The 24,677-nt window shown below is 48.5% G+C and overlaps 1 long non-coding RNA gene across 1 annotated transcript; it reads right to left on the minus strand.

Annotated features, from left to right (window-relative positions):
• Window positions 1–1,254: 1,254 nt before the first annotated feature.
• Window positions 1,255–22,877, minus strand: LOC128104626 (uncharacterized). The gene is made up of 5 exons (XR_008216037.1): window positions 22,400–22,877; window positions 20,342–20,489; window positions 17,051–17,125; window positions 3,260–3,358; window positions 1,255–1,519 (listed from the first exon to the last, which is right to left on the minus strand). It is a non-coding gene; the product is annotated as an uncharacterized LOC128104626 (long non-coding RNA).
• Between the last annotated feature and the right edge of the window lie 1,800 nt (window positions 22,878–24,677).

A 24,677-nucleotide genomic window follows, 5' to 3' on the forward strand; every position in this document is an offset into this window, starting at 1 on the left:
TAATCCCAGGAAGTGATGACAGGAAGCAGAAAGGTATATAAGGCGAGAAAACCAGGAACTAGCTGGTTAAGCTTTAAGGCTTTTGAGCAACAGTTCAGCTGAGATTCATTCCAGATGAGGACACAGAGGTTTCCAGTCTGAGGAAATAGGATCAGCTGAGGAACTGGCAAGGTGAGGTGGCTGTGGCTTGTTCTGTTTCTCTGATCTTCCAGCATTCACCCCAATACCTGGCTCCGGGTTTGATTTTATTAATAGGAACTTTTAAGATTCATGCTACAGAGGAGGGAAAATGGGTTTGGGTTCCTCGTCTCCAAAGACTCAGTCTGGCTGGCTCCAGTGTTCCTGGGCCTGTGGTAAAACAGGGCATTATGAAGGATGGCCTTAGCAGAGGAAGTCAACTCACACAGGAAATAGAGAGATGAGACCAGGGATAAGATGGACCCTCCAAGGCACACACCAGAAAATTATTTCCTCCACCCAAGCCCCACCTTCCATAGTTTCCCCACATATCAATAGTCTGTTCAATTATGAATCCATCCATCGATTAATCCCTCATGATCCAATAACTTTTAAAAAGCCCCAGATCTGGACCATGCAACAGAGTCCACACTGCAAGGTCCAAACCTTTCAACAGAACACTTCATGTCAACTCTACCACAAGCTCACCCTACCGTCTTACAGTCCCCTGTCACTTCCAGCCTTCCTAAACACCTTCCCTTCCTGAGCCCAAGTTAATATTCCTTCCTTTCCATTCTCCTTCCTTACCATTGACGTTTCCATAGTCACAAGCAGCTGCCTCCTTTAATAGCACTATGACCAAACACATAGCAACCTGAACCTCCCAAACTCTTTTTGTACTTTTCATCGTGTATAATCTTGGTGGGGGGGAGGGGTGTTGAGAAAAAGAATAATATTGTCCTTGTGAGAAAGGTTAACTTTTTGCCTAGTCCTAGCAGACTCTCTCACCTCTGTCACTGGAGTGTCCAGGGCTCGTCCTAGGTTTCAGTGTATCCTGTCCAGGCCTTGAGATCTGACTGGCCCTGTGCAGTAGCACACAAATACAGACAGCACATACTGAAAGATAGGTAAATGGCGCTGGTGGCGGTGCTGGTGGCGGCGCTGATTGCCACGTGGAAAGGTCACAGTCACGACAGAACCCACTGTTAGTTTTAGAGCTTTATTAGGAGGGAAAGGGGAGGAGGGAAAGAGAGGAGAGCCAGGCCTGGTGGGGGAGGGAAGCGGGGAGCAGAGCAGAGAGAGAGCAGAGAACAGAGAGAGAGGGTGGGGGTCCACATCTGGCTTTTTAAGGTGGGGGACATAGTCACCAGTGCCCACTGATGATGTAAGACACAAGACTCTGAGCTGCGCATGTGCGGGAGTGAGGGCAGGACCTTAACACATGCTCTCTTCTTGTCCCAGGCATCTGTAGCCCTCACCACCGGGCAGAATCTCTGGTGTAGAAGGCCAAGGCTCAGTCAGTAATGTGCTTGCTGTCCAAGTGAGGACTGGAGTTCAAGCCCTAGAACACATGCAGAAGTCATGTACCGCAATGCCTGTGATCCAGCCAGTGCCAGGGAGGCTCAGACATCAGTGAGAGGCCCTGTCTCCAAAAACAGTGCAGAGCAAACTCAAAAGATACCCAGCCCACCTGGCCTGAACACACACACCACACACGGCACACAGGCACACATGGACACACACAGGTGTACACATGGAGAAAAGCCCCTGCCCTCAAAGACCTTTCTATACCAGTGTTACAGGAGTTGGGCATCCCCATGGGGTATAACTGCTCAGTGGTGAGTCTGCCACTAGCCTGGGATGACTGGGACAGAAAGCTTCAAAGATGGCTCTGAGCAGCCAAGCACTGGCTGAGGGAGTTGGGGAACGTGGCCTCCAACTTCTCCCTTCCTGAGACCACATACTACATTATGTCTCCTTTTCCTACCTCTGAATTCCCCTCCTCGGAAGGTTTAATGGTCATAAATGGGACAAAGAAATTAGAACTTAATCGAGCTCCTGTTTTGCATGGCTCAGTTGGTAGTGCTCCTGCCTAGCACACACAAAGCCCTAGGGTCAGTCCTCAGCACCCCATAAAACTGGGCATGATGGTACACACTTATAATCCCGTCACTGGGGACATGGAGTAAGAGGGCCAAAATTTCAAGCTCATCCTTGGCTATAGTGGGTTTGAAGTCAGCCTGGGCTACATGAGACCTGTCTCAACAGAGGGAGGGCTCTAAGGAAATGGCTTCATTGGTAAAGTCCTTGTCATGCAAGACAGATCCCCAGAACTCACATTAAAAAAAAAAAAACAAAACTGGGCATGGTGGCACACACACACCTGTAACTTCAGCCCTCCTGAGCAGCAGAGAATAGATAGTTTTGATGAATCTGTGAGCTCTGGATGCAGTGAGAATAAAGTGGAAAGCACATTCCCAACATCAGCATTTGGCCTTCACATACACCTGCACACACACACACACACACACACACACACACACACACACACACTCACAAACACACACTCACAGAGAGGGGTCATGGAGACAGACAGACAGACAGACCCATAGACTGAGAAGGACAGGACCAGTATAAAGAGTCATGAAGTCATACGTCTCCTTCCCGCTTGCACAGACAATAAGAAAAGCCTGGATCAAAAGCAAGGCCAAGACAGAAGGCCAGGCAGAAAACCGCCAGTACAAGAATGCAGCAGCAGCCAAGCCTCCGTAAGTGAGTGTTCAACACACCTATTATAGCAGTGACTAACAACGCAGGATGCAGTACACACGGTGTAAACACCTTTAATACAATTCTAATCCTCTCTCTGCTTCAAGAGCCACACACTGTTATGGCAACAGAACAGGAAAGCAGATCACAGTATTAATTTGATATCTCGGCTCCATTTGTTCCACATTTATAATACAACGCTCGCATAATAAGCAGCCGGGCCTGAGCCAGAGCTGGAAAACACTCTTGCCACTGAAGGGCACCACGGAGCATCCACTCAACCTTGGGTTTTGTGAAATAAAAAATAAATAATAATTTTCTACAAAGAATGCCAGTTTTGTCTCCCATACAGTCTATTTGATTGACAACACAGGAGAAACAGAATTGTGCAAGGGAGGAAGAGAGGGCCTGGGAATCAGCATAGCCAGCCTGCGAGGAACAGTCTCAATTCTGAGCTGAGGAAACCCACTCAGCTGGGCCCTCAGCCCCCAGGTATTGAACACCCCCCATTCCCTGCCCCCCAGTGACTCACTTTACAACCAGAGAGATCTGCTCAAAAGAGAAGCCTGAGCAAAAAGCCCTTCAGTTTGCCGTTGTGTCTGTGATGTTTCTTGCTGCTGTGACCAAATTCCTGTCAGGAACAGAGGAAGAGAGGAAGAGTATGTTGGAGCTTGCGGTTTGAGGGTGCAGACCCCCCTGGAGCAGAACAACTTGAGGCTACAGCAGCAGGAATTTGCAGGTGCTTGCTTGAATTTCAGAGGACCAGGAAGCAGAGAGAGCCTGGGGTCAGAGCTGGCTGCACTACAACCCTCAGGGGTCTCCCAACTCCTCCAGCACCACCTTGCCTCTTAAAGACTCTGTAGCCACCAAACTATGCCACCAGGGAACCAATATTCAAATGCATGAACCTGTGAGGGCCATTTTCAATCCAAGCCATCACAGGGTTCCTTCTTCCATGAAGCTGTTATAAGTTGAAAGTTTCATAAATTGAAAATACCCATAGTCAACAGTTCATGCCACATAACTAAACCCAGTCATAACTAAATGATGTCTGAGGCTACCCCATCCCTACACCTAAGTACTGGCATCAACATCAGACATCATGAAAATAGTTCACTTCTGGTGGGAGGATAAACCTTTAGAGAAACATTAGTGACTGAATCACCAGGGGTACTGGGCAAACTGGCACACTGGGGCCTCACAGAATAAACACCTCTCTCCACCATAGTCCTGATAAGGAGCAAGGTCCTTGTTCTCTCTTAAGCTTCCTGAAAAGGCCCCGCCTCTCAACACTATTACACTGGGGATCAGATTTCCTCAAAAGTATTTGGGCAAGGCCTGAGAGACAAATTCAGACCATACTAGTGGAAGAAAATGAAGAGTTGGTGAAGCGGAAGATGGTTCTGTTTTATTCTGAGTCTCATGTAGGCCAGTCTCAAACTTACTATATCACCAGTGATGATCTTGACTCCTTGATCTTCCTGCCTCTCTGTCCCAAGTGCTGGGGTTACAGGTATGAACTGCCATGCTTGCTTCGTACGGAGCTGAGGGTGGAACCCAGTGTGTGATGGCTAGTCTTGGTTGTCGACTTGACTACATATGGAAGCCACTAAAACCCAAGCAGCTGGGCTTGGCTCTCAGGGATTTTCTTGATTGGATCTTTTGAGGTGGTGAGACCCACTCAGAATCTGGGCTACACCTTCCGGTGGCAGCCCACATAAAACAACTTGGAAGAGGGAGCTTTTGCTTTTTCCTTCTCGCCTTCACTCTTACTGGCAAGTTCATCTCTCCTTCTGCTGGCCCATTACTTTGCTGGTGTTAAAAAAAATCTACATTTGGAACTGGGCAGTGGTGGCACACACCTTTAATTCCAGCGCTCAGGAGGCAGAGGCAGGTGGATCTCTGTGAGTTCGAGGTCATCCTGGGCTACAGAGTGAGTTCCAGGGAAGGTGCCAAAGCTACACAGATAAACCCTGTCTGGAAAAACGGAAAAAAAATCTGCATTTTGGGGATTCCAACATAAACTGAAGACCAGCTAAGGAATCTAGCCATGGACTGAATCTTGGCCTTTCTGAAAGGAGGCAGCCATTGATGAACTAGCCAGACCACAGTCTGTAAGCCACTCTAACAAATTCCCTTTTAATACATATATTTATTCTGTCAGTTCTGTTCCTCTGATGCACAGCACTTCCTACATGTTGAGTCGAGCACTCTGCCAACTGGGCCAACAATCCCAGCCTCCCCCCAAGAAACTTGTTTTAATGTCCCTAGGAGGAAATGTAAGGCTCCTTTGCCCAAACTCCACCCAGTTATACGACCAATTCTCCCCCACCCTCCAAGAATATTAAGACGTGAAAATATGGAGTGGGTCCCCGCAGACCACAGGCAGAGAGGAGGCAGCACTGGACATTGAGGCCAGCATTCTGAGAAACAAGACAGTCGGCCTCCACTCAAGCAAACAGGGCTGTGCTCCCAGCCAGGGGACAGGGACAGCTTTCTCCAGAGAAGCTGAAATACCTTCAGCTGGGAATAGTTGGGAAAGGAAGATCCACAGACACCACACACAGGAGTCAAAAAGATCTGCTAACTGATGTTCTCCTTCCCCATATACCCAAGGCAATGAGCCCCACAGAGGCTGACCCACCTCCACATACAGAATCAATCTTTTTTTTTTCAAAGACAGGGTCTCACTATGTAGTTCTATCTAGCCTCAAACTCTCAGTCACCCTGCGTGTGGTGTCAGAGTTGAGCCATGACAGTGGTATTTGTGGTGTCAGCATTGAGCTGTGACAGTGGTGTCGGAGGTGAGTTGTGACAGCGGTGTACATGGTGTTGGAGTTGAGCTGTGACTACGGCCTATGTGATTCAGTTGTGATAGAATGCCGTGGTTCACAGACCATATACTACTCTCCTTCATGGTGATTCCAGGGTCAGTGAAAGCTAACCGGCCCAGATCCTTGCTCTGCCCCAATCCACAGGGGTTGGGGTGGGGATCTGCTGTGAAGCTGCTAAGGGCAAGGATGGCGGGACAGAAATACCGTAGGCTGAAGGGACACACAGATTTCCCTCACCTCAGCCTCCTCCCCCACTCGGAACCCTAGCAATGCCGAACTCACTCTTCAATGTCACTCATCTTCTTACCCATCTGCCACCTGCCCTCCCCACCCACCCACCAAATGGGAGTGCTTAATGGAAGCAGCTTTAAAAGAAGGAAAAAAAAATCCAAATAACAAAGAATCGTATAATTACTCTACAGCTCCTTGTCCTTGGTAATTTTACGCCTGTGTTGCTATAATTACACATTACACAGAGTTACAGAGTCATAGTGCTTGTGTGGCCGATCAGTGACATCTGCAGGATTCTCAAATAGGGAAAAAAAGAAAGTCACAGAGCGCCTGAGTTTGCTGCGCTCCTGTGTAAAATCCTTCACCCCTTGACCAACGCAAATCCACCAGACTCCTCTCCTTTCCTAGCTCACCTCTGAAAATGGGTCCCAAACTCCTCCTGCTTCTTTCTCTACTGAGGACACTCTCCTCTGTCCCAGACCTTTGCTGCAGCCCTTCATGACTGTCCATGCTCTGCTTCTTTTCTTAAAGGCAAATCTGGTAATATTACTCCCTGCCCAATTTTCTTCACAGGCTTCTGCTATCATTTGAATACAATTTGAGTGTGTCTGAGAGGTTTGTGTGTTGAAAGCTTAGTCCTCTATGTGGCCGTGTCAAAAAAGAAAAATCTTTAGGGCACAAGGCCTCATGGAAAGTTAATTAGGAAAGGGCGGGCAACCATATTTGGAAGAGATTAATGAAGGTCTGACAGAACTGGATTAATTCCTGCAAGAATGTCAGTTGTTACAAAGGAGCTGAAATCTTCCTGAATTCTTCTTCTTGTCATCCTTGCACATACCCACCATTATGAGGCCATATAGCATGAGGCCCCCACCAAAGCCAAGTAGATCCTGGCTCCTTGCTCTTGAATCTCCAGAAATGCAAACTTATAAGCATCTTCTATATATAAGTCTTTATGAAATACCCAGCCTCGGGCATTTTGTAATAGCAAAAGAACAGGGCTGTACTGAGGCTGCTTACCACTGTCTACAAGAGAACGAAGAGTCTTTCATCCTCTCATGGATGATATGGAAGCTTGACTGCCTGTTGTTGCTGTCTCAGCTCAGACCTCCCTCCTGGCATGGGCTTCACTCCAGGGTGAGAGTATGGTAGGGAAGAGGCCCAGACCCAGCCTCTACCACTGTACCAAATGCTCAGTGCCCTTGTCTCTCCCTGGCATGCAGAGGAACTGCAGATCACCTGAAAGCAGTAATTAAGACTTCCCAGGCCTGGCAGCTCCCTGGCAGAGGCATGCAGTGTTTTCAGAACCACACTCCTAAAGTTGACAGGAGTAACAGGAACTAAGTAAAAGGTGAAAGGTGGCACCGCACAGCTTCTAAGACCTAAAAAGTGACATTAGCAGCCTCTTGGAATTGGCCTTGTATTTCTTCTCCTCCAACCAAGTTAGAGTGAGGAGCCCAGAAACCTCCTGCTTCACCAGTTCAGAAGACTCTGGAGCCAGTGAACAAGAAGAGAGGCTAGGCAGGTGTTGCCATGGGAACCTACCCTAGCCCCCTAGAGGCCTGACAACCAAGATCCTCAAAGCCAAGAAACTGCACGGGACCCCGTCAATCACTGTCTTGTCAACATCTGTGCCCTCACCTCTGGGTTCTGAGAGAGCTAATGCCAGCTGAGTACCCTCCCCCTCTCTAGACATACCCTCAGCCACCCAGTTCTTCACCATGGTCCTGTCCAGCTGTGCTCCAAGGAGCCAGTTCTCAAAAAGTTGATGGTCATCCCCCAGGGTACTGGGATACTGGAGAAAAGGAAATCCAGGGTTGGTCAAAGAGGTACAAGGCCCCTAGCAGAGATGACAAGGATACTGGAGTGATAGTGATCATGTGACTGCTTTGTTAGATAAGACTGTCAGGGCCAGGACTCGGAAACGCCGCAACCAGCTAAGTGTGAGGCCTTCAACACGTAAGTCTGTGGGAGGGAGAGGCTTCCTATCCAAACCCTAACTGCTGTCCATTTTTCTTGTACCTCTCCTGCTGTTGTACCCTGAGCCCTGGGCGTCAGTCACATAGACTGCGGAGATGTTCAAACAGTGACCCTTAGTCAGGTGTATAGTTCAACCCATAGCAAGATAAGCCATCCCTTTTCCCACCTCAAATAGGCAGCACACCTGGGGAAATAGAGGTCCAGGTTCAGTTAGATCACCTTTGAATGTTTTCCTGTACTGGCTCAGGAGACATGGCTCTCTAAGAAGCCCACTGGCTTTCTGAGTCAATGGAAGCCACTCTGTGTCCCCACCCCCAGGGAGGAGGTCCCACTGACAGGAGCAGAAGAGATAGAAACAGCCTCAGGAACCCATGCACCCCACCCCACCCCATTCAACCCACAAGCTCTGGGTCCCCAGAGAGCTCCTCCATCCACTCAGCCTCCAGCTTTCTGTTAGGGGCAGTGTCTCTAACACAGGACAACTGTGAAAACATCTATTTAGAATCTAGTCTTTCCTGTAGAGGAGGGGCAGAAGAGAACATGTCTTATCAATGGCACCCTGCCCTGGTTTACCAAGGGTACTGTGACATGTCGCCCCTAGTAAATTAACTGCTTCAGTTTCTGTTGGTTCCTGGCCCTCCTCAGCTCATGGTGACTGAGCTGAGGAGGGCCAGGAGCCCCCATCTTTGACATGGCTTTTCCCCTATGTCTCTTCTGTTTGACACAGGTGTACACCCTTATAGGGACTTAAGACACATCTAACCTCTTCTTGATCCTCACCTTAGTCATATCTACAGAGAGCCTATGTCCAAGTAAGGTCCCACTTGATGTCCTAGGCCAATATAGATTGGGGGGGTGGGTGGGCATGATGCTGTAATCTTTAATGTTCAACAGGGAAACTGAGGCTGGTAGAGCTTGAGTGCTTACCTAAGACCACACGCACCCTATCCCTGCTGATTCACCTCTTGGACATTGTCACCAAATTGTGGTCCTTCCCGTATAGTGTTCCCAGCTGGGGAAATAACCCAAGCTCCTCAGCTGTGGCTTCTGCCCAGGCCTATGGTTAGGGGGAGCAACAGGAAGGTGATGACCTGAATGACTGAATATTACATAAACCCAGATCACAGAGAATCAAAAACTATAGGGAGGCCTGCCCACAAGGCCAGCCTCCCCCATGCCGGCTCTGTGGGATAAAACTGACTGGAAAGCTGCGCTCAGAAAGGTCTGTGTCTTTGTAGATGTAAGAGGTGGGAGAAGGGCATCTTCAAAGCTTGCCCTTCATTTAAACTACCGTTGAGCTCAACCCTGTGCAGGGCACAGATTCCAGAAAAAGCATGGGGCACTTTGAGCTTTAAAGAGGGCAGTCACCTGGCCGCTGTGCAAAGTCCAGATTGGTGGAGAAGCCAAGGACTCAGATCCTGGGCTTTGAGACACCACACAGACACACAGAAAGCGAGGCAGGCACAGACAAAATGTGCTCAGAATAACACAAAATAAAGAAAGGGCAATTCTGGCCAGAGGGACCATGCAAGAGAAAAAGGAATTGGTCTAGAACTTTCCACAGGGACAAGGACAGAAAGGAATAGCTTGGAGCTTTCAGGTGACCAGTGAAGATCCCCATTCCTCACCTGTGTTTCTGGAACTCGTGAAGTCCTATCCTGTGGTCTTTGATGGAAGACTTAAATGACCCTCATGACTGCAGCTTGGAGAATGTGTCTGGAAATGATTGTTCTCGGGGTCAAACAATAAGGCCAGGGGTGGGGGATACTAAGAAAGTATGAGGTTAACCTGAACAAGGAACACCAGCAGGAAGTGTGGGAGACCATTTTCAGGTTTCCTAGTGGCTTTACCCAGTCGGTTCGCATAGAGAGGATGATTGGACCACGGGCCTGAGTGCAGGTGTCTGAGATGGTCTGCACTTGGCTGTGTGGGGGAGGTCTTTTGCTCCACCCTTTGGCATTCCTATAAATACCCTAAGGCAGGGAGAGTCAGGGCCCAATGGAATAGGTTCCAGGCCCTCTCGAGGCTATCCTGCATTGTCTATCTGTTTCTCCCCCCATCTAAATCTTTTCATCTAATATTTCCTGCTGCTCCTACTCAAGAGCACTCTGGGGAAATGTGGGGGTGGTGGGTAGCCTCCCCACAAGGAAGGGCCCAGCAGAAAGCAGGTCACTGAGTGGCACCTTACTCTAGGTAGCAATACTAAAATCTCCACATGCTCTACTGAGGACTGTTACCTCCAGGATTTATCAAGGCACATAGGCAGACCAAAGGAAGGACAGTTGGCCTAGCAAGTTCACATCCACCAGGGGCCCACAAGTCTCCCCTCTGAGGTGACTCACATTAGGTGGTGTTGGGTCAGGCAACCTAAAAGCCCTCCCTGAGACTGCTTCATTCTCTCCCCATTTTTTTCCTTGCTAGAACACATCTATGATCTGATTTTCTAACAGAGGTGTGTGTGTGTGTGTGTGTGTGTGTGTGTGTGTGTGTGTGTGTGTGAGAGAGAGAGAGAGAGAGAGAGAGAGAGAGAGAGAGAGAGAAGGGGGGGTCTCTCCCAGAACCTGGAGCTCACAGGCTGAGCTAGTGTGACTGGCCAGTGTGCTCCAGGGATCCTCCTGTCTCTCCATCTCCAGAACTGGAATCACAGGTACACACTGTCATGAGAGTGCTGGAGACAGAACATGGCAGGCACCTCTCCATGGCCCCTCGGGGAAGTTCTTTCAAATCACTTGCTTTTCCTGTCACCATGCTAAGTCACTCAGGCCCTGTGACTTGCATGTTGTAGGAACTCAGTCAACACTGCTGAGGAAATGACATCCCATTGCTCTCCCTCACCTCAGCCCTTGTGCATGCTGTCCAAAGCTGCTGACCAGGCCATACGGGGACACAGGGAATCCAGGGTGTGACTATTGCCTAGGTGGTTCTCTTGGGATAGACTGTAGACCCAAGACAGTAGGTGACAAGTGAGTGGTCTGTGTGGCAGCTACTAGGGCTGCTCCTGAGAGGGAAAGAGGAAGACAGGGTGGTGGTTTGATCACAGAGGGGACACAAAGGTACAAAGTGAGGTGGACTTTGAACCATGATTTCTCACACTCCACTAACCACTCCCTTCATGACTCCCTTCTCATCTGTCATCCTTGTGGACTCTGTCACGCTTCAACGTCTAATCACTCCCACGTCCCCAGCCCATGCCTGGGTGTCTTTCTCTGCTCAGCCATTCCTTTCTCTGATGACTGCTACCCACCTGTGGACAGCCCTATGTCCTCAGCCTGGATGGCTCTTGCCTCAGGTACCATACAAAGCTCACTCCCCATCCTCCCTGATTCTGTTCAGATGTCACTTTCTCCATGAAGGTCACTATAACCAGTCCTCTAGAAATTAAAATCCAGCACTCTCAAACCAGAAATGAGTAGTGTGCTGACAGAAGAATCGAGAGCTGGTAGACTCCGTCCAGAGGCCACCATCATTCCACATGTAAGAGAGACTCTGAGGTCTTTTTCTCAAGGCCACTAATCCAACATGAAGGCCTCACCCTCATGACTAATCACCCCCAGGGTCCTGCCTCCATATACTACCATCTTTTGTGTGATGATCTTACCACACAAATTTGGAGAGTGTCATTTTGTATCTGAAATGTCCCACACAGGCACATGTTTTAAGTGTGTATTCCTCCACTTGGAGACAGGGCTTCTGGGGGTTGTAGAACTCCTAAGAAGTAGAGCTTTGTTGGTGGAAGTAGGTCACTAGGGGCAGATCTTGGATGGTTATGCTCACCTCTAATTTCATTTTATCTCTCAGCTTCCTGGTCTACCATGACGGAAGCAGCCTCTACCACACACTCCCTCTGCCGTGAACCCTGCTAGGCCTTCCCCAACACAATGAACTGAAACCCTCTGAAACTGTCAACATGAGTCTCTCTTAAGTTGCTCCTGTCCAGGATTTGGCTCACAGTAGTGCAGATATGAATAACACAGTCGACCCAAGCATCCCACTAAGAGCAATGCTTTATCCAAGAATCCCACTGCTCTGTTGGCAGATTAAGACTTGCTCCTGTGTCCAAACCATGGCACCTGCTCCAAGCTCTTCTTGAGAATGCTCTAGGTCATATGACACAGCTATGACTTTTTCAGGTTGCTTCTGTGAGCAAGGTCATGTGTGGAGTCACTGTCTCCCTGGGCCTGGCCTCTAGCCCATGCTGTATCTTCTTGCTACTAAAGACCCATCACAGAACACCCCTCCGTCACCTCACAAAATCTCCATGAGTTAGGACATATTGGGCCCATTTTACAGAGATCAAGCAGAGGTTCCCAATAGTCCAGGATGTTTCCCAAATTCCCAAGGTTGCTCAGTGGCCACTATGGAACCTCAATCAGCCTTTTGGACCCCAGTGCCCTTGTTTGTGCCGTTTCTGTCAACACAAAACCCTAGACTCCACAAGAGTCAACCATCTTGATTGGAAACAGAACAGAATACTTAGGGGGAGGGTACAATTTCTTCATGGGGTATCACAGATGACAAAAAAAAAAAAAACCCTCATGCAGAATTTTAATTCATACCAACCAAAGTAATGACATGCTAAAGAAGCTGGGAATGAAACATTTGTGAAGAGAGACAGCCATCTCCAAGCTCCCTGGCTTGGAAGCTCAAAGCGGGTCACATGACCTGCTAGTCTCAGCAGAGGTGACATTCTTGGTGTGGCAGAGGAGGAAGTGGAGTAAGAAAGGGAAATCTGGGTGTCCCTGTTCATACAGAGGGCAAGCTGGCTCCAGGCTAGGCTTAAAACAAGACCCTCCCACTTCTGAGTTCACCTGTAGTTGGTACTAATGCAATCTGAGGTTGCATCATGCATTGAATGAATCCGATTCTGGAATGATAAAAAAAAAAAACAAACACCCCATAAATTATGCCAGCAAAGATATTAGAGTGGAAAAGGGGCTTAGAGGTCACCTGGTCTGGTGTGTACCCAGGAGTCACCCAAGGAGCTGTGAAAGGCCAGGGCCAGCCTCCCTTTAGGGTAGCTGGTCTGCGGTGCAGCTGAGCATCACTGTGTTTTCAAAGCGCCTCACTAGGTGCTTGTGGGGTAAGGCCACAGGACTGGCCCAACCTCCATTTTAGAGATGAGGAGCCCAACTGCGGGACTCTGGAAGGATTTTTCTCTATCTGGAAACATGCAGGGAGCAGACCAGAGACCAAGGCAGGCATGGCAGGAGGACCAGGGGCTGCTTGCTCACATCCGGACAGATCAGCAGGCACAGTGGAATGGACACTGGGCTCCAGAAGGGGCTTGCCTTCCCCTTTAATCAGACTCAGACCCACACTGTGAGACGATGCCACCCACATTCAGGTAAAGCCCTCCTCTGTTAGTCCTCTCTAGAAACACCCCCTCAAAAAGACCCAAAGGTGGGCTGCACTAATGCCATAGGCATTTCCTAACTCCACCACGCTGACCATGGACATAAACCATCACAGTAGTTCAAGGTACAAAATCCTGTTTGTGGCCCCAGACAGACCTGGGATTCACCCAGCCTTGACTTAACTAGCTGTGTGTTCTTTGACACGTTAATGAACGTCTGTGAGATCTGTGCCTTTTCTTTCCTACGTGAGGATCATAAGAGCATCAACTGCACAGCGTTAGTGCTGCTTTGTGGGCACTCGACAATCGGAACCTATTTTGACCAAGTCATCCAAATCACTCCACCAGCTTCCTTCCAGCTGGGACCAGGATCATGTGAGAAAATGAGTATTCAGAGAAGGCAAAGCCCTGCTCAAGGTCACACAGCCTAATAGGGGCAGGTCTAGAACTGGATGACAGACCTAAGAGCCTCATTTAGCCCGTGGGTTTTCCATAGAAGCTATTTGCCAGGACACCCATATCCGCAGCATCTCTCTCGGGCCTGGCTGGCTCATCATATTGCTTTTAATGAGCCCGGAAAATCAACTCCTTGTTAGAACTCCTGTGGGGAGTACATGGAAGGGAGGAAGCCACTGGTCCCCGCAGCCTCCATAGTCAGCTGAGCCCCTGGAAGGAGACTAATGAAAACCATGAATCCTGGGCTGCATCAGGCATCAACAGCTGTGGGGGGGGTGGGGAGGGAGGTGAGATGGGTAGAGAGGGAGAGGGAGAGAGAGAAGAGCTGATTTGCAAATGAGCACAAACCGCTTAGCTGTGGATTTAGTGTCCGAGGAGGGACCATCCGTCACATTTATGGGAGAGATAATTGCTTAGGATCGCCCAGAGCAGCAGACAGAGACTCTGCGGGAAACAGGTTTGGACAGGCCATAGGGGGATGCCTCGAATCAGCAAGAAACTCCAGACAAAGGCCACTGGCAGGTGGAAGGAGCTGCCCTAGCCCCCAGGAGTCTTTCTTCCCACAGTGTTTGCTCACACTGGGGTCACAGCTCCTTATAGGACCTAGTTGGAGGGGGCCTAGAGGAAATCAATCCACCAAACAGCACAGAGGTAGCCCATGGAGTGTCAAGAGAAGACTTCCAGAAGCAGAAAAGTAGGCATGACCATATTTAGCCTCAAATGCTGTGTGGTCCAGTCCATACTCCGTATCCTCTCTAGGCCTCACCTCTTTCTGAATTCTAATTAATTTGACAGTTTCACACATGTATGAAATTATGTAACATTCTGACTGCTCTCATACAACCAACTTGCTTATTGCCTTCCCACCGTTGGCAATCCCCACTCCTTACTCTATAGAATCCTTTTCCATGTTCATGTCTTTTTGCTTTGCTTTATGACCCCATTGGGTTTAACCAGAACTCTGTATGTGGCCATGAGCATGGAAATGTCCGATGGAGCCTGGTGGGTTCACCAGTGAATACACATAAATAAACAAACAAACAAAAAACAGCTCCTCCTCCTGCAGAATCCATCAGTGCAGAAGGGAGGGGTGGGGTCCCATGAGCCCTTCCTCCATCCATGACTGGCTGAGGATGGGCCCAGTCTTTTGCAGGTCTGAGAGTTCATGACTGCATGGGCTGTGTCATGCCCAGAATACGTGCAGAACGGAAGAGAGCAAGTAATAGATCTTGGAAGTAGAGAGAAAGAATGCTGGAGGTAGAAATTTTAAGCACATATAGGGTGAGGGGTTAGGGGAGACAAGGGGACTCAGGATAGGAAATGGCTAACCAGCTAAGTCTTTCCTACAGGGTAAACCAAGCTCCAACTTTCTGAGACTCATGAAAAACAGAGAGCAAGGCTCACCCAGGTAGGGCCAGGCAGGGAGTTAGAAGTTCCAGGTAGGTCAAGCAGTCGCTTGCATTCTGCCCAAGGCTTCCTTCCAGATAATGACAACTTGGAAAATGGTCCCCATGGTCCCCACCTAGCTCCCAAAGTGAGGGAGGGCAAGCCAATCATGGCCCTAGGGGATGTTCCTTTAGTAGCAGGGATTTTGGGGGGGACCAGGTAGATTGGGCTTGAGATGCCAGCCTGGGGCACTAAGATCCTATCCCACTGGGATCTGGAGAGCATTGAGATTTGTGAGCACAGGGAAAAGATCCAGCCAGTTTAAGGGTGACTGTGGGGAGGAGCCGCAGGGAGGGAGAGTCACGGATTGGTGCAGCCTCAAGGCAAGAGCTGAGGCAGCAGCCTCTGGGAACCCCTCTATCTGGCCTCTGCATTCTCATTAAATTTGAAAACTGGAGCCCGCCTCAGGCTCTTTTCTCCACCAAACACATTTTAAAATACTTCAGTGTAGATATATTGTGGACATGCACATTGAGCCAGGGAGGGTGATGATGTTTGGCAGTCCGAAATCCCTGCTCCTTGTTAATCAGAGTCAAGAAATCATGCTTCAAAAATTGGCTTTTTCCATGCATCTTTACTTGCAAGTGTTCGTTGCAATGAGTCATTGGTCTGGTTTGAAGCCTCTGGCTTCTGCTACACTATCAATACTGGACCCTCCCTGGGACTCCTCTTGGATATGCTGTTGTTGCCCTGTGTCATAGGAACCCTGCAACTTTGGCCCCTTCACATGCTCCAGCAGTTCATAGATGGGGTGGATGTTGGAGTTGCAATGAACACTTGCAAGTAAAAGTGTATGGGCTAAAGGGTACACTGTGTGACTCACTGTGACACACTACAGCTTCCACAAGAATTTTCTTTTAAATTTTTTTTTTTTTTTTTTTTTTTTTGGGCGGGGAGGTTGCAAGGACAGAGGGCTGATATGAAGGGATGGGAAGATGAATGGGATAGAGGTGTATGCTGTGAAATCAACAAAGAAGCAATGAAAAGGTTTTTTTCTTAATGACAGCTAAGAGTTCTTTGGGATGCCTCCATGGGTAAAGGCACCTTCAGATCTGAGTTCCACCCTGGGGAATATGCATGGAGGAAAGAATCAACCCTGAAGAATTGATCCCCACTTACATTCCATGGTGCACATGCCTACACACACACACACACACACACAGGCTGCTCCACTAGCAATGCCAACCGCTCAGCCCATCCTGAGAGCCGCACTGGGACTCCCTCTGAAGCCCCATCCACAGTGGCAGGGTCCCAGCCATGCAAGTGAAGGAGCTGCGTGACCACCTCTAAGGCTTGACGACCTTCAGTATTCCTTCACTTAGCATCTCTGCTGGCCTCATAGCTGCCTGAAACTCAGCGCTCTTCCCTGGAACCTGATGGGCAGAGCTGTGGTCCACAGTGTCATCACGGCCCAGCTTCCTCCCCTGTCCCAGATGGCTCCACTCTAAGCCCTTGCCTGGCTCTGCATCCAGCTGAGGATTGCTCAGAAATCATGGTGGCAGTGGTGACAGCTCTTGGGTCAGGTCCTGTGGCCACACTTGGGTGATCTGACAGAGGAGTGCAGTGCAGAGGGATGCTGTGATCCTTTATGTGTGGAGGCCCAGCATACACCTGGCTCTTTGCCCCACAGATGGAGAGGCAAGGTGAGGCATGAAGAAAGAGCTACACTGGTCTCTTCCCCATTCCCATCATGCAGTTTCTTTTTATCTAATCTTGGACCCTAGTCCATGGTCTACGGGATAGTACCACCCACATTCAGGGTGGGTCTTCCCTTCTCTGTTAAAGCTTAATGAAAATACCCTCAAAGACATTCCCAGAGGTGTGTCTCCCAGGTGATTCCAAATCCAATCCTGCTAACAAAGAAGACTGTCCATCACACCGCATGATAATGTCCCATCTGCCTTGTCACTAAGAAGCTCTAGGAGATGACATACTCCTGACATCTGGGATATATCAGAAAGTCCCCAGACCCATCTTTCCATTCTCCAGGGCTTAAGACCATACCCAAAGTACCAAAACTCACAAAATAGCCGAGGACACTTGAAACTTCTCAACTTCTAGTGGCACCTGGGGTTATAGGTGGAACAGGAGAAGGGACCTGTGGAAAGAGGAACGCTAAGGTTTGAATGTGCCCTCCATGGGTGAAACATCAGGCACTTACTCAACAACACAACAACAGTACTAGAAGGTGGAATCTTTAACATGTGGGGGTTTTTTTGGGGGGGTCATGAATGAAGAAATTGTGTTCTCCAGGGAGTAAGGACATCTTCCTCATACAAAGATGGCCTCAGCCCTCTCTGCCCACCTTGTGTGAGGTCTTTTGCATTTTGGCCTTCTTCCATATGGTAGAGAAGCTCAAAGCCCTTCCAGATGCAGCCCCTCTACATGAACCTCCCAGCCTTTAGAACTACAAAAATATAAATATATTCCTCTTCATGAATTAGCCAGCATCGGGAATTGTGTTGTCGTACCATAAAACAGACGAGGGAGTCGGACAGAAGTTAGGTGGGAAGGAATGAGATAAGTAGCAGAGGCGATGCCTCACGCTAACCCAGGCAGTATCTTGCCAGCAGCCATCCCAACGGTCTGAGCCTCTGAATGGAAACGGGACACCAGGCTCACAGACTAGGATTGGGGATGGGGGATTTGTAGTTGATTCTTTTTAACTCTTTTGGGGGTCCACCACCCAACTCCCAAATAAATATATGGAATCTTATTCTTACTTATGAATGCCCGGCCTTAGCTTGGGTTATTTTTAGCCAGCTTTTCTTAACTTAAATTATCCCATCTACCTTTTTTTGCCTCTGGGCTTTTACCTTTCTCTATTCTATATACCTTTCTTTTCTTCTTACTCTGTGGCTGGCTGTGTGGCTGGGTGGCTGTGTGGCTGGGTGGCTGGCCCCTGGTGTCCTCCTCTCCTTCTCCTTTTCTTGCGCCTCCCTCTTCTCTTAAGCCCAGCTTTCTCCTCCTATTATTCTCTGCCTGGCAGCCCCGCCTATCCCTCTCCTGTCTCGCTATTGGCCATTCAGCTCTTTATTAGACTAATCAGGTGTTTTAGATAGGCAAAGTAACACAGCTTTACAGAGTTAAACAAATGCAACATAAAAGAATACAACACATCTTTGCATCATTAAATGAATATTCCACAGCACAAACAAATGTAACACATCTGAAACTAATATTCCACAACAATCTACAGTCTGGTTTTCTTCTATCTCCACCCTCAGAGACTCTAAAGTCCCTGAACATCCTCAGCCCCCACCCTGCTCTGTTCACTCAGGGAAACCGTGAACAAGTTGGTCAGCCACTACAGATGTACATTAAGCTGCAAACCCAGCTCCAGTCAACCCAGACAATAGCCTCATCTTCAGATTATATGTCTATGAGCCATCATCAGTGGCTAATACAACAACAAGATAATGTCAGTTGGCCTCTCCCCTCCCAGTCTTAGCTTCAGAACCTTAGAGAAAGCACAAGGAGCCAGCTTCATGGTTCTGTGAGATGTGCCTGAATCACACAGAGGTTCCCACAGAGTCAGAGGTAGGATCTGGTACTGGGGTTGTTGCAGTGTCCGGGACAAGGTTCCTGGGACCAGAGTTGCTGCTCAAAGGTAGAGGGGCTGGGTCTAGACAGTTAGAACCTTGGTTCTGAATCTACTTGGAAGGTCATTATGAATCCTCCTCTTTTGGTACTAAAGCTTCAGGCAATAACAATGTCTTAGGCAGTTGGGGTTCATTATGGTTTATGTATGAACTGTCCACCATGCATAGAAGGGGTAGCAGCTATTTAGGGAGGTTCTAAAAGACCTAGGAGGCCTGCACATGTTGGAGAAAGCAGGTCACTAGAGGTACTTCCTTTAGGACTGTATCTTGTACCAGCTCTCTCCACCCTTCTCTTTGCTTTCTATGTGTCATGAGATGAGGTAAGACACCTCTGCCACATGCTCCCATTCCTATAATGTTCTGCCTCACCATGGGCCCGTAAGCAACAAAGCCAAGGATTATGGACAGAAACCCTAGAGCCAAAGAAATAATCCCTTCCTTGACGTGTCCTCTCGGGTGCTTTGGTCACAGTGATAAGAGCTGACAAATGCGGGGTTAGTGTAACAGAATGACAAGAACTGGGTGACTTGACTGACGTCCTCATCTTTATCGGCTACATTTCTCCTCACAGTGAATTGGAGCTAAGGCAAATTAAAGGAGGATTGATTTTGGCTTGGCCTTTGATATGGCGAGGAAAGCCTGGTAGCTGGGGCTTGCAGCATAGCCTGCTTGCCTAGCCGGAAATACACCGAGCCTCTAACCCCTAAATCCCATCGCCCCCAGCTAACCTCCTGAAGGTTGCACAACCAAATCCCAAATTCTCCTCCAATGCAACCCATTCACATACTCCTAAAAATTCCACAACCTCCCAAAACACCACCTCTAACCAGGGACAGAGTGTTCAAACACATGAGCCTGGGTGTTGGGGAATATTATTTTAAGGTGTGTTACTTTTGTTTAAATTGCATTTGTTTAACTCTGTGAAGCTGTGTTAATGTGCCCATCTAAAATACACAATGATCTAATAAAGAGCTGAACAGTTGATGGTAAGGCAGGGAAAAGGATAGGCGGGGCTGGCAGGCAGAGAGATACATAGAAGGAGAAATCTGGGAGGAGAGATCAAGCAGTCAGAGAAGGAGGAGGACTCCAGGGGTCGGCCAGCCAGTGACACAGCAAGCCACAGAGTAAGAGTAAGATTTACAGAAGTAAGAGAACAGGAAAAGCCCAAAGGCAAAAGGTAGTTGGGATAATTTAAGGAAAGCTTGCTAGAAACAAGCCAAGTGGAGGCCAATCATTTATAATTAAGAATAAGCCTCTGTGTGTGATTTATTTGGGAGCTGGGTGGTGGGCCCCCCAAAAGAGTCAAAGAACAAAAACAAAAACAACACCTGGGCAGGGGCATTTCACGCCCAAACCATATTGTCTCATGGTCTTGGAGTCTAGGAAGTTCACAATGAAGTTTGGGGCTGAACTGATTTCTGGTGAGGGCCACTTCCATGTATACAAATGCTACCTTTTGATTTAATCTTCATGTGGTGGTCAGAGTGGTCATCTCTTCTGTCTGTCCTTTTATAAGGGCACTAATTCCATCCATAAGGGTCCCACCATGACCCAATTACTGTTCCATGACCCCATGTCCAAATACCATCATACTAGGGGTTAAAAGTTTTTCTCATATGGGTATGGGTGGCTCAGGGTCACAACCACTTAGCCCTAGAGGGCAAGGGCAGATCTGTTAGAGACTTCTAGGAAAATGCAAGTTAATTGCTTACTGCTGGGGCTGGGAGACAGCGGCTAAGAGCACTGTCTGCTCTTCCTGAAGACCTGAGTTCAGTTCCCAGAACACATGTGGCAGCTCACAACCATCTGTAACTCCAGTCTCATGGGATCTGACTCCCTCTTAATGGTCTCCACAGGCACCTGTGGAAGGAAAACACCCATACCCATAAAACAACAAATTAAAACTTCAAAATACGAAATAACAAATCAATCTCTTGCTGCGTGGAGGAAAGGGTGAAAAGGCCGACAACGTTGGGGAACTGTGTGGTCAGGCAGAGGGAGAGGCAGTCTGGGCTCAATGCCGGGAAGTTTTGTTTGGAACGAAAACTGACCCTATTAACAAACACCTCAGGCTCTGTGCACTGCCTGAGGACCTTCCAGATCCAGGGTGATTAGGAGGAGGAAGGAGAAGCCAGAGGAACTTGGGAAAAAGAGAATCCTGTTATAAACCCAGGTCTCAGAGACAAGCAGGTTAGGACCTGCCCCCGGTGGAGAGAAGATGGGAAAGCTGCGCGCTTCCCTCCAGCCCAGAGCGTGAGGCCCAGTTTCCTTTCTTGCCCGTTGGGGTGACTGCTGTCAGCATTTGAATAGGGTGGTATTAAAGCCGAGCTGCAGTATTCCACAAAACTCTCTTTAGTGCTCAAAAATACATCAGGGCCTCGGGGCGGAACAGGTGAACCATCTACCAGGGAGACCCAAAGCTGCCCCCACAGTCACTTTTGAACCCATCCCTCCTGCTGGGGAGACCAGAGGTGAGATGGGTGCCAGTGTGAGATGAGGTGGACTCCCCAGCTGTGCCAGATGTCAGGTCCCAGGCTGACTTTCTCTTTTGTCCTATCTAAGCAGCATATTGCCTATGTCCCACAACAGGACTCAAGAGTGTTCAGTGAAACCTGTGTGGGGCTTATTGAGACAAGGATTCCAGATGCACGTGTGTGAAAGAAATTGTCCCCTACCCTCTGGGCCTAGCAAACTGGCCAGCTCATTGAGATGGACTCCTGCGCACTCTCCCATACGACAACCCAAATGCCACTGTTATGTTCCTGTGGCCGTGATAAAAATATCTTGACAAAAGCAACTTGAAGGAAAAGGGCTTATTGTGGCTAGGTTCAAGGGCAGAGTCTGTGATGGCGGGTGACAGAAGCTGGTCACATCACAGCACAGGGAGGAGCAGAATGGTGAATGCCGAACTCAATCACTTCCCCCCATTTCATATAGTCCAGGGTTCCCAGCCACAATTAGCAAGGGTCTTCCCACCTCAAGTCACCCAACCAGATAATCCCCACAGGCATGCCCAGCCACTCATCTCCCATGATTCCTAGTCCTGTCGAGCACCCGGCCATCACTTCTGGCAACAGGGTGGAGCCCTGGTTGGTGATTTTGGCTTTCTACTCTGACGCCTCCACCCAGCTGCAGACTAGCAGGGAAGCAAAGCTAGCTTCCGGCAGAACAGAATGGGGAAACAGAACATGGGTGACCAGACTGCCACAGCGTCAAAGCCAAAGTTGCTCTCTGCCCTGGTTTAAATACACTTTGTCCCCTTTGAAACTCATGTAATTAAATCCCACTGTGAGGCATCAATAGGATAGAAACACACACACACACGCACGCACGCACGCACGCACGCACGCACGTGCGCGCATGCGCACACGCTAGTTTCCTTTTCACCATTGTGTGCTCTGAGAGATCTCAGGACTCTACCAACAAGAAGATTAGCACCTACCTTGGACCAGAACAGTGAGCTGAAGTAAACATCTTTGTGATGTTCCCAGTCTGTGATGTTGTGTTATAAGAAACAGAAACAGCCGGGCGGTGGTGGCGCACGCCTTTAATCCCAGCACTCGGGAGGCAGAGCCAGGCGGATCTCTGTGAGTTCGAGGCCAGCCCGGGCTACCAAGTGAGTCTCAGGAAAGGCGCAAAGCTACACAGAGAAACCCTGTCTCGAAAACCCAAAAAAAAAAGAAAAAAAAAAAAAGAAACAGAAACAAACCAAGAAACTGTCCCTCTATGGTGCAGTGGACTGTGAGAAAGGGAGATTGTCCAGACATTACCTTCCAAGTCCCCGGAGATCTCTGGAAGCCAACCATTTGAGGATTTGTATCAAAGAGCACTCCACTAATGGCATTACAAGGGAATCTTTGTGACGAGTTAAGGCCTGGCTTGGCTAATAGGCAGAGAAATGGAAAGAAGGAAAGTCTCAGAATTCAAGGGATGCCATATTGAAAGGTTTTCTGCATGGGGTTAAGTAACATGGACTATTTCTGGAGAGCACTGGGTAGACCTGGAAGCTGTGTGGGAGGCAGGTGGATTGGAGCCTGGGTGTGAGCCAGAAACGCATCTTACTTCCTACCAGGGACCTTGATGCTCAAGCAGCTTTCCTCATCAGGGCTCAGTACCCAGAGAAGGGCGAGAGGAGTTTGCTGAAATAATTAATGGCCAATACAGTATGGAACCCCAAAGGGGAAGGGTAGTAAATAGATGTTAAATGTGACATGACAGTTACAACCACCAATTAAAAACTCAATAACGAAGAACAAAAGATTATTCAGTTATTTCTCTTCAGTAGAGAAACCTCTTTTGAAGAAATTTGTGTCTGTGTTCAAACTGAACCCAGGTCTTGCACATGCTAGGCAGGCAAATCTCAAACTGAGACACATCCTCAGTCCTTAGTTGTTTTTCAGACTGACCTCGAATTCAGAGATCCTCCTGCCTCTGCCTCCCAAGTGCTAGGATTAAAGGTGTGTGCCCCAGCCACCACCACCCGCTGCCTCCCAAGTTCTAGAATAGCAAATATGAACCACCACACCAGGCATAAGAACTATTGTGATTTATCAGTTATGGTGGGTGACATAACTATAGTAAGATATAAAAGAAGATCATGAAATTGCCTTTTACAAAAAGCCAGGCTAGTGAACCCAGCAACCTTTGTCTTCCTGTGCCCTGCACGGAGGTCTGGTGATTGATTCACTGGGGAAGCATTACCTGAAAGAGGAGAGGACAAGCCACTTGGGTTGGGTACTTCCTGGGGACAGGGACATATAGAAACACTCCTGGGGAGAAGTACAGAGAAACAAAGCATCTCAAGTAGCTTGCTGTGATGTAATCCTCTGGGTCTTTCTCCCAACAAGGCCTGTGCTTCTCTGCTCACCAGCATTATGTGCAAAGGGACTGTTTTAAATTGCTCCCAAGTTGGTACAGGGTAAAAATAGAGGCTGTTCCCAGTGTCGGGAACAGAGGGTAAGGGATGGTATGTATCCAGTGGATGCATCCTAATATCCCTGGAAGCTGACCATCCCAAACACAGAGCTAGACAGAGAGGCATGTGACCAGTGGGACACAGCACACTGGGGAAAACTGGTAGAATCCAACAGCACAGAGCTCTGTGACCAGCTGAAGCCTTCAGCTGCTTGCATCCCTGATTGCTCCATTTGTGTGGCACTTTGATTCTCCTAACTCAGCAGGCCAGCAGCGGGCATGGGAAGGGCAGGAAGAACAAACAACAGAGACCAGAGGAAGTTTGTCATGGGGGAAAGCACACACACAGGATGGATTTTTCACTCTAAGCTCTGCTCCGGAAACCCAGCTGCTCACCCTGTATGTTAACTGTAGGCTCATTAAAAAAAATAATAATAATAGAAAACGCATCCATATCTTTAAAAGTGACTGAAATCATCTGAGAAAGACTTCCTTTGCCGGTCCCCTGCCCTCCCTACACCCCCAGGACTCTCCTGAGCTTGATACAACTAGCAATAGAAATGGAAGACTGTAATTAAAGTGAGGCCAACTGAGGCTGCTGTTCAAATTAAACTCCTTTAAAAAAAAAAAACATTTTCAATAAAGCGAGGCTAAACTCAGCATGCTTTAGTCATTACTGTAGCATTTCTCTTCCAGAAGGATTAACAAACACGAAGTACAGGGCTGAGAAATTGTGATCAAACAAAGTGTTTTAAAGGGCTTTATTCTCTCCCTCTTCCATTAACACTGCACTACTGTGATTCAGTTCAATGTGTAATACGGATATGCACACGCATGCTGTGTCACTCATACCTGGTGAGGACAATGGAGCCTTCTGTGGGACTGAACATCTCTTTTCGGGATCTGTCGGGGGAAAGCCTTACATATGAAAATGTAGGTGACAATGAATGGCTGTGTATAAAAGCAAGTGTTTGCTTGGTTCCATTGTGAGAGCAATGGTATTAAATTTGGGAACATGAGAATCGTGCATTGATGTGCTCAAGGAAGCTGAGCTGGGTTAGGGAGAGGCCATCTAGGAAACCAGGGAGGCCAGCCAGGCCCGATGTGTGGAGGAGGCTCTCCTGGAAGCAACTG

The sequence above is a fragment of the Peromyscus californicus genome, unplaced genomic scaffold (assembly GCF_007827085.1).
Source record: "Peromyscus californicus insignis strain IS unplaced genomic scaffold, ASM782708v3 Scaffold_8__1_contigs__length_139910024, whole genome shotgun sequence".
Classification (NCBI taxonomy): Eukaryota; Metazoa; Chordata; class Mammalia; order Rodentia; family Cricetidae; genus Peromyscus; species Peromyscus californicus.